The sequence below is a fragment of the Stegostoma tigrinum genome, unplaced genomic scaffold, assembly GCF_030684315.1.
Source record: "Stegostoma tigrinum isolate sSteTig4 unplaced genomic scaffold, sSteTig4.hap1 scaffold_633, whole genome shotgun sequence".
Lineage (NCBI taxonomy): Eukaryota > Metazoa > Chordata > Chondrichthyes > Orectolobiformes > Stegostomatidae > Stegostoma > Stegostoma tigrinum.
The window spans coordinates 14,388-25,080 of NW_026728572.1; the positions used below are offsets into that span (position 1 = coordinate 14,388).

Genomic DNA, 10,693 nt, shown 5'->3' on the forward strand with positions numbered 1-10,693 from the left:
TCACATGTCTGAGGATGGGTTACTGGACCTGCAACGTTAACTGTGATGTTTTCTTCGCAGATGTGGCTGGAACTGACAAGCTTTTCCAGCAAATTTTGATTGTTTCGAGAGTTTGTGCACCCTCACTGGGCTGAATGGCCTATGTCTGTACGGGCGGGTTTCTATGATCCCTGACTCGATGCATTGTAGTCTCATTTAGGATTTTAAAATCATGTGCTTCAAAACGTGTGGCTCATTATCATCAGTTCTGAAGAGAGGTGGCCTCAGGAAAAAAACAGTCCTTCTGGAAATTTATCACAGCGCTGAGTCAGTGATAGAGGACGGATCATTGAGCTATAATATCATCCGTGTTTCTCTCTCCTCAGGTGATCCTTCTCCTGATGAAAATTATGCTTTTTGGTTGATAATTGAGGTATTACCCATCGGTCCTGATCATTATCCAAATAGTCTGGTCCAAGAAATTCTGTTCTGCTCAGCAACATATTCCCACAGCCTAATGCCTCAACAATCCCTGCTCCATGATGTTTTTCCCTTCAACCTCTTGCTGTTTCATGTGTCCACACTTGTTGCATCAGAATTCAACTACGACTCTTTGAGATTTCTCTTTGTTCCACAATTACCAACCATCCTTTACCTCCCTCGGTTCACATCGCCGAGGCACTGCCCAATCTGACACTCATTTTCACATTGACACCATTCAGTCTGTCCTGTTACAGTCACTGCCGCTTGGTGAACGTGCTCCAGATTTATATGAAACCGTGAAACCAGTCGATTCTCTTTGATACTGCGGTTGTGTGACCAAACATTATGTAATAGCTTCTTGCTGACATGCAACAGTGATTATTGGAGCATCAGCCTCGGGAAAAAGACAAAAGAAACATCGATGGAAAGATAATTTTCTGTGGGTTTCTGCATCATTTATTTCCTTTCTTCATTCGGCTATCGCTAGAGGATTGTGTGCAGTTCTGCAATTCACATTACAGCAGAGATGTGATAGCACTGGAAATGATGCAGAAGAGAATTGCCGGGATATGGCCTGGGCTGAAGACTTTCAGTTATAAAGACAGATTCCACAGACTGGGTTTGTTTTCCTTAGAGCAGAGGAGATTTACAGGCGGCAAGATTGAGAAGTACAAAATGATGGGGGATATTGATAGGGTAGACTGAAAGAAACATTTACTCTTGATGGTGAGATCGATGAAAAGAGTGGAATAGATTTAAAGTAAGATGTCGGAAGGTTTGAGTAGATGGGCAGAAAACCTTTTCCAGCTAGTGGGTGTTTGGAATTTGAAAGCCAGTGCCTGTCAGTGTTCTAGAGGCAGACATCCAATTAATGTAAGAATCTTTCAGACGTAAATTTGTGATGCTAAGGCATAGAAGGTGACGTGCCAAGCGATGGAAAATAGAATTTGGATCGCAAAGCAGTTTTATTTGCCTAGTGTGCTCATAGGGCTCTAAAGCGTAATAGGAGTCATGTGCTGTCCTCGGTAGTATAGTGGTTAGTATCCCTGCCTGTCACGCAGGAGACCAGGGTTCAATTCCCTGCCGAGGAGGCTTCGTGCCTTTTAGATTCATCCTTGGGTGCTGTCCATGCGGAGCATGTGCCTTCTCCCCTGGTCTTCATTGTGCTTCCTTCTCACAGGTGAAACATCTGCTGGTGAGGTGAATTGACCGTGTGAAATTGCCCACCATGTGCAGGGACATGCAGACCAGATAGTGCAGCGTAGGGAAATGCATGTTTACGGAAAGCTCTTCTCCGGTCTGAGGTAGCGTCACCGGACCCGAAACCTTAACTCGGATGTTTTCTTCACAGATGCTACCAGACCTGCTGAGCTTTTCCAGCAACTTTACTTTCCTTCAAGAAATGGCGCAGCCTCACTGTGCTGAATGGCCTCTGTCTATACGGTCGGGTTCCGTTGATCTCTGACTCTATGCAGTGTAGTCTCATTTTCGATTTTGAAATGGTCTACACCAAAATATGTGGCTCATTAACAGTGGTTCAGATGAGAGGTGGCCTCAATACGACTTGTTGGAACAACCCTGCGCACTGTTCTCGAGTCTGGAAAACAATTGCTCACAGACAATTTCACATCCACGCTGTCACGGGAATTCTCATTCTGTGACATGACCCACAGGAGACCAACTGTCATCAATATTTCTATGTTAAAGAATACAGCTATTTACTTACATCTCTCAAAGAAGGTTGAAATTAGCGTCAGTGCATCTCACTAGTTGGATACGAAATCATAGCAAGAAGTAACGGGTCCTCGCTGAAGGGTGCTTCTGCCACTGATAATCTGTTTCTTGTGTTGTTTCACAAGGGTCGGTGCGAGGCCGCTTTGGAGAGACTTTGGAGCAGGAAGAGGCCAGTCGGTCCTTCCAGCCTGCTCCACTGTTCACATTGATCGTAGGGATTCTACAACTCAGTACCCTATTTCACTTTTCACCACAGATCCTTTTAGTGTCTCCTCGCCTTCAGTACCATGAATAATTCCATCTTATAAAACTAATCACTATTTTAGCTTCAATTGTTTTGTGTACCACAACATTCTTCAGCCTCATTGCTTTCTGGTGCCGATATTCTCCTCACCTCAGACCTAAATGGGTTGCAGCTTATCCTCAAATTGTGATCTCTGGTAATGGACGCTCCAGTGATCGGGAAAACATATCGAAATTCTCTGCGCTAGACAATCTCATTCGCACTGCAAGAAAGGAAATTACTGTTTTGGCTCTCACAACTGAATAGGTTTACCCAATATCTTGCTCAGCTCCCCGCTTCCAGGAAGCACTTCAATCAGGAACAAATGTATCAAATGCTTTGCAATGCGCTAAGGACTGATGCTGCAAACTTGCAGAAGTCACCCTTTCCACTCTCACGATATCCCCACGAGCTTATACAAGTGAGATGGATGGATTTGTTTTCTCCGACACTCACTCATTTGAAGACAACTTTCGAACTGCTCAATGAGATAAATTTAATTCTTTTCGATCATTGGAACCACTTGTATTAATATGCACGCAGCAAATTGACTACCAAACAGGTATGCAGCCCTTCCTGGAATTTATCACAGCGCTGTGTCAGCAATATGGGATAGATCATTGAGCTAAAACGTCATCCGCGTTACTCCCTCCTCAGATGATCCTTCTCCTGTTGAAAAATTATGCTTTTTGTTAATAATTGAGGCATTTCCTGTGGGTACTGTTCATCATCCAAACACAGTGACTGGTGTGGTCCATGAAATTCTGTTTTGCTCAATGACATTTTCCCACAGCCTGATGCCCACAAAACCCTGCTCCACACCAATAAAAGCTGGTCCGGATGGGGTTAGAGCTCACAGGCTTGACATTTCATACACCTCTGTACCGTCATCGAAGGACCATGTGCTCACCGATTGTGTCTTTTATTCCTTGTGACACGTGCTGCAGAAATGAGGCAAAATATCAAACATTTTCATGAAAATATTCTCCAAGGTGGTGATTTTTCCCTTGCTGTTACATGTATCCACATTTGTTGTGTCAGAATTCAATCACAGCTCTTTGAGATTTCTCTTCGCTCCACACCTACTAACCGTCCTTTACCTTCATCGGTTCACTTCGCCGAGGCACTGCCAAATCTAACACTCATTTTGACATTGACACCATTCAATCTGCCCTGCTTTAGTCAATGTTGCTGGGCGCACGTTCCCCAGTTTCACCGTTGGTACCTTCAAGCCAGTTGATCTGTTTAGAACCTGCCTCTGTAAGATCAAACCTTATTTAAGAGCTTTTACTGACACAAATCAGTGATTATTGGAGTATAGGAACACAGGAAAGGATAAAAGGCCATTTTGATCAGAAGAAATTTCGTTGTAGAAGCCCAGTTTCTGTGGTTTCCTGTGCCACTCATTTCATTTTCTCATTCGGTTATAGCTAGAGTATTGTGCACAGTTCCGTAATTCACATTATAGCAAGACTGTGATAGCTGTGGAAATGGTGCAGATGCTATTTACCTGGATATTGTCTGGACTGAATTGTTTCAGTCATGAAGAGGGATTGAACAGACTGAAGTTGTTGTTCTTCGAGCCGAAGTGATGAAGAGGGAACATGGCCGAGACGTACAATATAATGAAGAATATTGACAGGGTAGACTGAAAGAAATGTTGCCCCTTGATGGAGGATTGATAACCAGAGGGGCTAAGATATAAAATGTTTGATGGATGGGTTTGCGTTGATGTGCAGAAAAACGTTCTGAGCCAGCATCTTTTTGGGCTCTGTGCCATACTGCCTGGAAGTGTCCTGGAGGCAGATTCCCTGATCCCCTTATGAGGCGTTCAGATGGCTTAAATGATAGAAAATGGAATTAGGATCGTTAAGGGGTTGTTTTTGACTTGTGCACGAGTAAGAGGCTTTTGCACTCGTGCTGTCCTCAGAGGTATAGTAATTAGGGTCCCTGCCTATGAGGCAGGGTGAACAGGGTTTACTTCCCCAGCAGGTAGGATGGAAGCATTTTGGGGCCTTTCATTGAAAGTGACCCAGGTTTGATTCCCACTTTGGGTGACAGACCATGTTGAACTTGCACATTCTTCCCGTGCCTGTGTGGGTTTGCTTCGGTTTCTTGAATTGGCCATGAGAACTTGCCCTGTCGTGTGCAGGCCAGGTGGTTTATTTACGTCATAGGCGGTTTTACACAGATAGGATGTAACCACTTCGGAGCATTGATGCACATTCAACGGGTCGAATGTTCTCTGAATATGCCATAGGTTTTTTTTTAATGATATCTGACTCTAAGTATTTTTGTCTCAGTTAGGATTTTATTATTGTCTGCTCCAAAACGTGGAGCTCATCATTATCTGTGATAATGGGGACTGCAGATGCTGGAGAATCCAAGATAACAAAGTGTGGAGCTGGATGAACACAGTAGGCCAAGCAGCATCTCAGGAGCACAAAAGCTGACGTTTCGGGCCTATTCGGAAGAAAGATTGCCTAAATACCCGAAACCCAGGTGTCAGCGAAAATGACTTCAAATTGCATTTACTGAAATCGCAATTTCCCTGTACCAATTTTATTCTTCCAAAGTAAAGGCTGTAACTTTCATTGTGGAGACAAGGCCATAGTCTGAACACAGCCACTGCAAACATATCCATTTCACCACCTATTTGCCCAGGTAGCGGATGCTCGCAAAAAGGTTCTGCAGCCTGCTTGCCACGTGTTTTGTTTAATTTGCAGTGTCACTTGTGTTCCTATTTAGAAACACAGGCAGGTCGAGCCTAATGTAGCCTTTCTCTGTTGTAAACAGGCGATAGCTTTACAGCACCATCATTGCATTAAATATTGGTTGGGGATTCCAGGCACTAGGTTTTGAAGCCAATGAGTTCATATCTTAACATCATTGATCTCATTGTGTTCAAACTTTAACCAAGCATTTATAGTAATAATTTGTCAACCTCGGGAGAAATGCTTCCAAACTCACCTGAAGAATTTTGATTTTATGGGTCTTGAAATTTTACGTAGAAGGAAGGGAAGTTGGCCTCGAAAATGTTTAATACCGAGATCTGCGCACACATAAAATGATTGTGGTTGGCCATCCGAATGCTTCCCGACACAGGGCTGTCTGACTCTCAGTGAAGTTTCTTTAATAAACTCTCCCAGGGACTTACAGCTGCTCCATGATTTTATGTGGTATGAGCGGTGATGGCCTTCAACTATTGTGATGCAATAATGATGCTGGTTCCTGAATTAGTTGTGTGTCACGTGGTACTGAATCGTTCAGTGAGATGTAATTACATCCCCGGGTATTTATATTTGTACATTACAGTGACGGGCACTTGGTGTCTGACCTTAAGTGATACAAGTCTGTGGACACTATATTTCTATCAATGACATTCATGGCGCTTTTTCTCGATAAAGTTTGAGAAATATTGTCTTGCTGTTTGACTTTGTGGACAATAACTGGAAAATGGGAATAGAACCCAGTCGGTGTTTTTTTGTAAACCCCGCAAAGATCATTTATGCCTCGTTTTGTCTGTCCTGGATCCATCCCATGACATACAGACTAGAATCAGTCCCCCAGAAGCAAGGTTAGAGCCGAATGTATGGAGAAGAAGGAGTTAAATTCGAGGAGCAGAGGGTTGACACAATGAAGTCGACAAGGGTGGAAGGAGGGAGCCAGAGCGATGGACAGATGGAGACAGGGGAAATTTGTTTAGAGGGACAGAGGAAGAGAGAGGGAGAGAGAGAGACAAACAGGGATTAAGCTTCGACATTTGTTCTCAGTCATCATTTGGAAATCATTGCGGGATGACCACTTCCTAAATTCCGCACAACAACGGGCGCAAGCATGGGGCTTGTGGCGCAACGGTAGCGCGTCTGACTCCAGATCAGAAGGTTGCGTGTTCAAGTCACGTCAGGCTCATTGTGTTTATTTAGAAGCTCAATTCCCCATAGTTCAAAATAACAGCACAATGTATTCTCTGTGGCTGTATATCGTTCAATTTCTTCTTTCGATTACATGCTAAACCTTGTTGCCAGATTCAGTTGTGTTTCATGTTTCAGGCAAGTGGTGTATCCATTGGTTGGGCAAGCATTGTTAGGGCGACATGGTGGCTCAGTGATGGGCACTGCTGGCTAATAGCCCCAGTTATGTGGCTTCAATTGTACTGCCCAGAAATTGTCTGCGCGGGTAACCTCCCACAGTCCAAAGATGTGCAGACTAGGTGGATAAGCTGTGCTAAATTACCTGTAATGTTCAGGGAGGGGGAGATTTGCTGGGTTGGAGGGGGGTTGGATCGAATGGCCTGTTTTCAGAGTGTCTGGCTTCTATGACAATTGCCTGAAATGCCCATTTCCTTCAGTGTGAGAAATAAATCATGAACTGTTTACCGTAAGGTTCAAATATACAGCCGTCTTCCTCTGAGCAGTTGTTTGGTTCATTTGGTGACAGCACAGTGTGAATAAACATTACACTGACAATTTAGGACTTATTGTACAGACACCTAATTTTATGTTTCAGTCGATCAGGAGATTCTTCCATCCCCATCCTTGTCTGCCTTCCAGAGAGACCACTGTCTCCGCGACTCCCTTGTCCGCTCCACACTCCCCTCCAACCCCACCACACCCAGCACCTTCGCCTGCAACCACAGGAAGTGCTACACCTGCCCCCACACCTCCTCCTTCACCCCCATCGCAGGTACCAAGATGGCTTTTCTTATTAAGCAGTTGTTGACCCGCACATCTGCCAATGTAGTATACTGTATCCACTGTACACAGTGTGGCTTCCTCTACGTGGAGGAAACCATTCGGAGGCTTGGGGACCGCTGTGCAGAACACCTCCGCTCCGTTCGCAATAAACAATTGCACCTCACAGTTGCGAACCATTTTAACTCCCCCTCTTATTCCTCAGGCGACATGTCCTACTTGGGCCTCCTGCAGTGCCACCATGATGCCACCCGAAGGTTGCAGGAACAGCAACTCATATTCCACTTGGGAACTCTGCAGCCCAATGGTATCAATTTGGACTTCACAAGCTTCAAAATCTCCCTCTCCCCCCACCGCATCCCAAAACCAGCCCACCTCGTCCCGTACCCCCAATGCATCCCAAAACCAGCTCAGCTCGTCCCTGCCTTCCTAACCCTCCTCAAGCCACACTTCCATTTCCCAGCTGCTCACCTCTTCCCACCTCCTTGACCTGCCCGTCCTCCCCAGACTGACATATCCCCTCTCCATCTCCCCACCTATAGTCTCCTCTCCACCTATCTTCTCCTCGATCCATCTTCGGTCCACCCCCCCTCCCAATTTATTTCAGACCCCTCCACCCATCCCCCTCTCTGATAAAGGGTCTAGGCCTGAAACGTCAGCTTTTGTGGTCCTGAGATGCTGCTTTGCCTGCTGTGTTCATCCAACTACATGCTTTGTTATCTTGGATTCTGCAGCATCTGAAGTTCCCATTATCACTGATCCAATTTTAACCTCACTGCGAAGCCTCTTCCAGGGATGCCAAACCTGAAGAAGTTACCCTCCTCCCTCCCGCCTGCTGTGTTCATCCAGCTTCACACCTTGTTATCTGAGGAATATCTGAATTTCAGGCAGGACGACAGGTCAAGGGGGCGGGTTGAGGTTAGTAGGTAGGAGATGGCGATGGGGCTTGTGGTGGGAATGATGGGAGGAAGGACAGGTTAGGGAGGCTGGGACAAGCTGGGCTGGTTTTGGGATGCGGTAGGGGGAGGAGCGATTTTTAAGCTTGTGGAAGCAGCCCAATGGTATCAATGTGGACTCCACAAGCTTAAAAATCCCTCCTCCCCCTACTGAATCCCAAAACCAACCCAGCTTGTCCCGGCCTCCTTAACCTGTCCTTCCTCCCACCTATCCTATCCTCCCACTTCAGGATACAGAATTGGATTGAAAGTAAAAGGCAAAAAGATGGTGATGGAGGGTTACATTTCACACTAGGGGTCTGTGACAAGCAGTGTGCTGTAAGGATTGGCGCTGGACCCACTGCTCTTTGTCCTTTTATGAACATGATTTGGATGTGAAGATAGGAATTATGGTTAGTGAATTTGCAGATGACACCAAAATTGGAGGTGTAGTGGACAGTGAAGAAGGTTACCTCGGAGTGTAACTTGATCTTGATCAGATGGGGCAATGGGGCGAAGAATGGCAGATGGAGTTTAATTCAGATAAATGTGACAAGCTGCATTTAGGAAATGCAAATCAGGGGAGTGCTTAGACACTTAATGGTAAGGTCCTGGGGAGTGTTGCTGAACAAAGAGACCTTGGAGTGCAGGTTCATAATTCCTTCAAAGTGGAGTCAGAGGTAGAGAGTTTGGTGAAGAAGGTGTTTGAGATGCTCGCTTTGATTGCCCAGTTCATTGAGTGGAGAAAATTAGGAGCTCATGTTGCAGCTGTATAGGACATTGGTTAGGCCTCTTTTCTGATATTGTGTTCAATTCTGGTCTCCCTGCTACAGGGAGGATGTTGTGAAATTTAAAAGCGTTCAGAAAATATTTACCGGGATGTTGCCAGGGTTGGCGGGTTTTAGGCTATCGAGAGAGGTTGAATAGACTGAGGCTATTTTCACCCGAGTGTCAAAAGTTTTATCAAATCATGGGAGGCATTGATGGGGTGAGTAGACAAGGTCTTGCCCTCGGGGTCGACCAAGAGGCATAGGTCTACCAAGAGGCATCGGTCTAACGTGAGAGGGGAAATATTTAAAAGGGACCTAAGGGGCATTTTCTTTTCAGCAGAGGGTGGTGAGTGTATGGAACTTGCTGTCAGAGGGTGTGGTGGACGCTGGTACAATTACAACATTTAAAAGCCATCTGTGTGGGTATATTAGTGGAAGGAATTAGACGGATGCGGCTCAAATGCTGGAAAATAGAATTACATTAGTTTAGGTTTTCTGGGAAGCATGGACGAGTTGGTATTTCTACCACTCAAAGACTCTGCAAACTCTAATTTCACTCAGAATCAAAAAAAATTACCACATCTCAGATGGAGCCGTGCGGCTCACCTTCGCGATGCTGGCGCTCCACAATGAGGAAATGCATATCTCTTTTTGTTTCAGTCACTTGCCTTATCCCTGTAACTGTAAGAGGGGCACTCTCGGCGGCATGGCGTGGGCTGGGAACCCCGGAGAGGGACACTCTCGGCGGCATGGCGTGGGCTGGGAACCCCAGAGTGGGACACTCTCGGCGGTGGCGTGGGCTGGGAACTCCGGAGAGGGACACTCTCGGCAGCATCGTGTGGGCTGGGAACCCCGGAGAGGGACACTCTCGGCGGCATGGCGTGGGCTGGGAACCCCGGAGAGGGACACTCTCGGTGGAAGTATGCCATAATACCGGAGAAGGAAAGTGGGATTCTCTTTGTTATTTATTTTTTTCAAGTTTTATTCTCAGTCAAAGTGAATAATGTCTATGTATAAGCGACATTACACACTTTCCGCAGTATTTTTATATTGAATACTTATGACAACAAAGTATATTTTGTTCCAACTCTGCACGTTGCTACTTTTAACATAGCCATCTGATTCCCTTTTATATCGAGTGAATCTGACTCTGTCAGTCTGAGACAATGTTTTCCAGGGGGTTACCGCTCCCTGTGTGTAAATGTTCTTCCCCACATCACTTTTATTTCTTCTCCTCATGGCTTTAAATCTCTGCCTAACCGTTCTCGATCCTTTCAGACATGGGAGCATTCTCACCGTCTTATTTCCTTTGTCCATAGCCCTCATATTTTGGAAAGTTTCAATCAGACCAGCTCTCACTCTCCTATTCTGCAAGGAAATGTCTCAATTCTCCAAACTGCCTTTATCGCTGACATTTCTTATACACAGCGCTATTCACGGGAACCTATTCAGCGCTGTCTCCGATTGCTCCACCTCCCCACTAGCTGATGTTTCACGCCCAGAACTGAGCAACAAACAGCTGGAGGATTCACTCAGAGTTGGATTGTGTGCGCGCACATTACGACACGTTTGTTTTTGTTTTAACGTGTTTCCCTTTGCCCTGTTCGCCACAATGATTGCTCTGCCCCATCCCCACTTCAGCCAATCCAACCTCATTTAGCGAAGCTGCTTTCTCGAAAACTGATTGCAACTCTTGGCAAAAGTGATTACTTTTGATTTTGTTATAACGGGGACTGTTCGACACCCTTGCGTTAGACAGACTGACAAGAATTGGCTTTCAGCTCCACTCGATAGAAATGCATAAAATGCAAGAGA

General features: G+C 45.5%; 2 non-coding genes across 2 annotated transcripts; both read left to right on the forward strand.

Annotated features, from left to right (window-relative positions):
• The first annotated feature begins 1,481 nt into the window (after positions 1-1,481).
• On the forward strand, positions 1,482-1,553 carry trnad-guc (transfer RNA aspartic acid (anticodon GUC)). Its single transcript has one exon. It is a non-coding gene; the product is annotated as a tRNA-Asp (tRNA).
• Positions 1,554-6,319: 4,766 nt separating this feature from the next.
• trnaw-cca (transfer RNA tryptophan (anticodon CCA)) lies at positions 6,320-6,391 on the forward strand. Its single transcript has one exon. It is a non-coding gene; the product is annotated as a tRNA-Trp (tRNA).
• Positions 6,392-10,693: the final 4,302 nt, after the last annotated feature.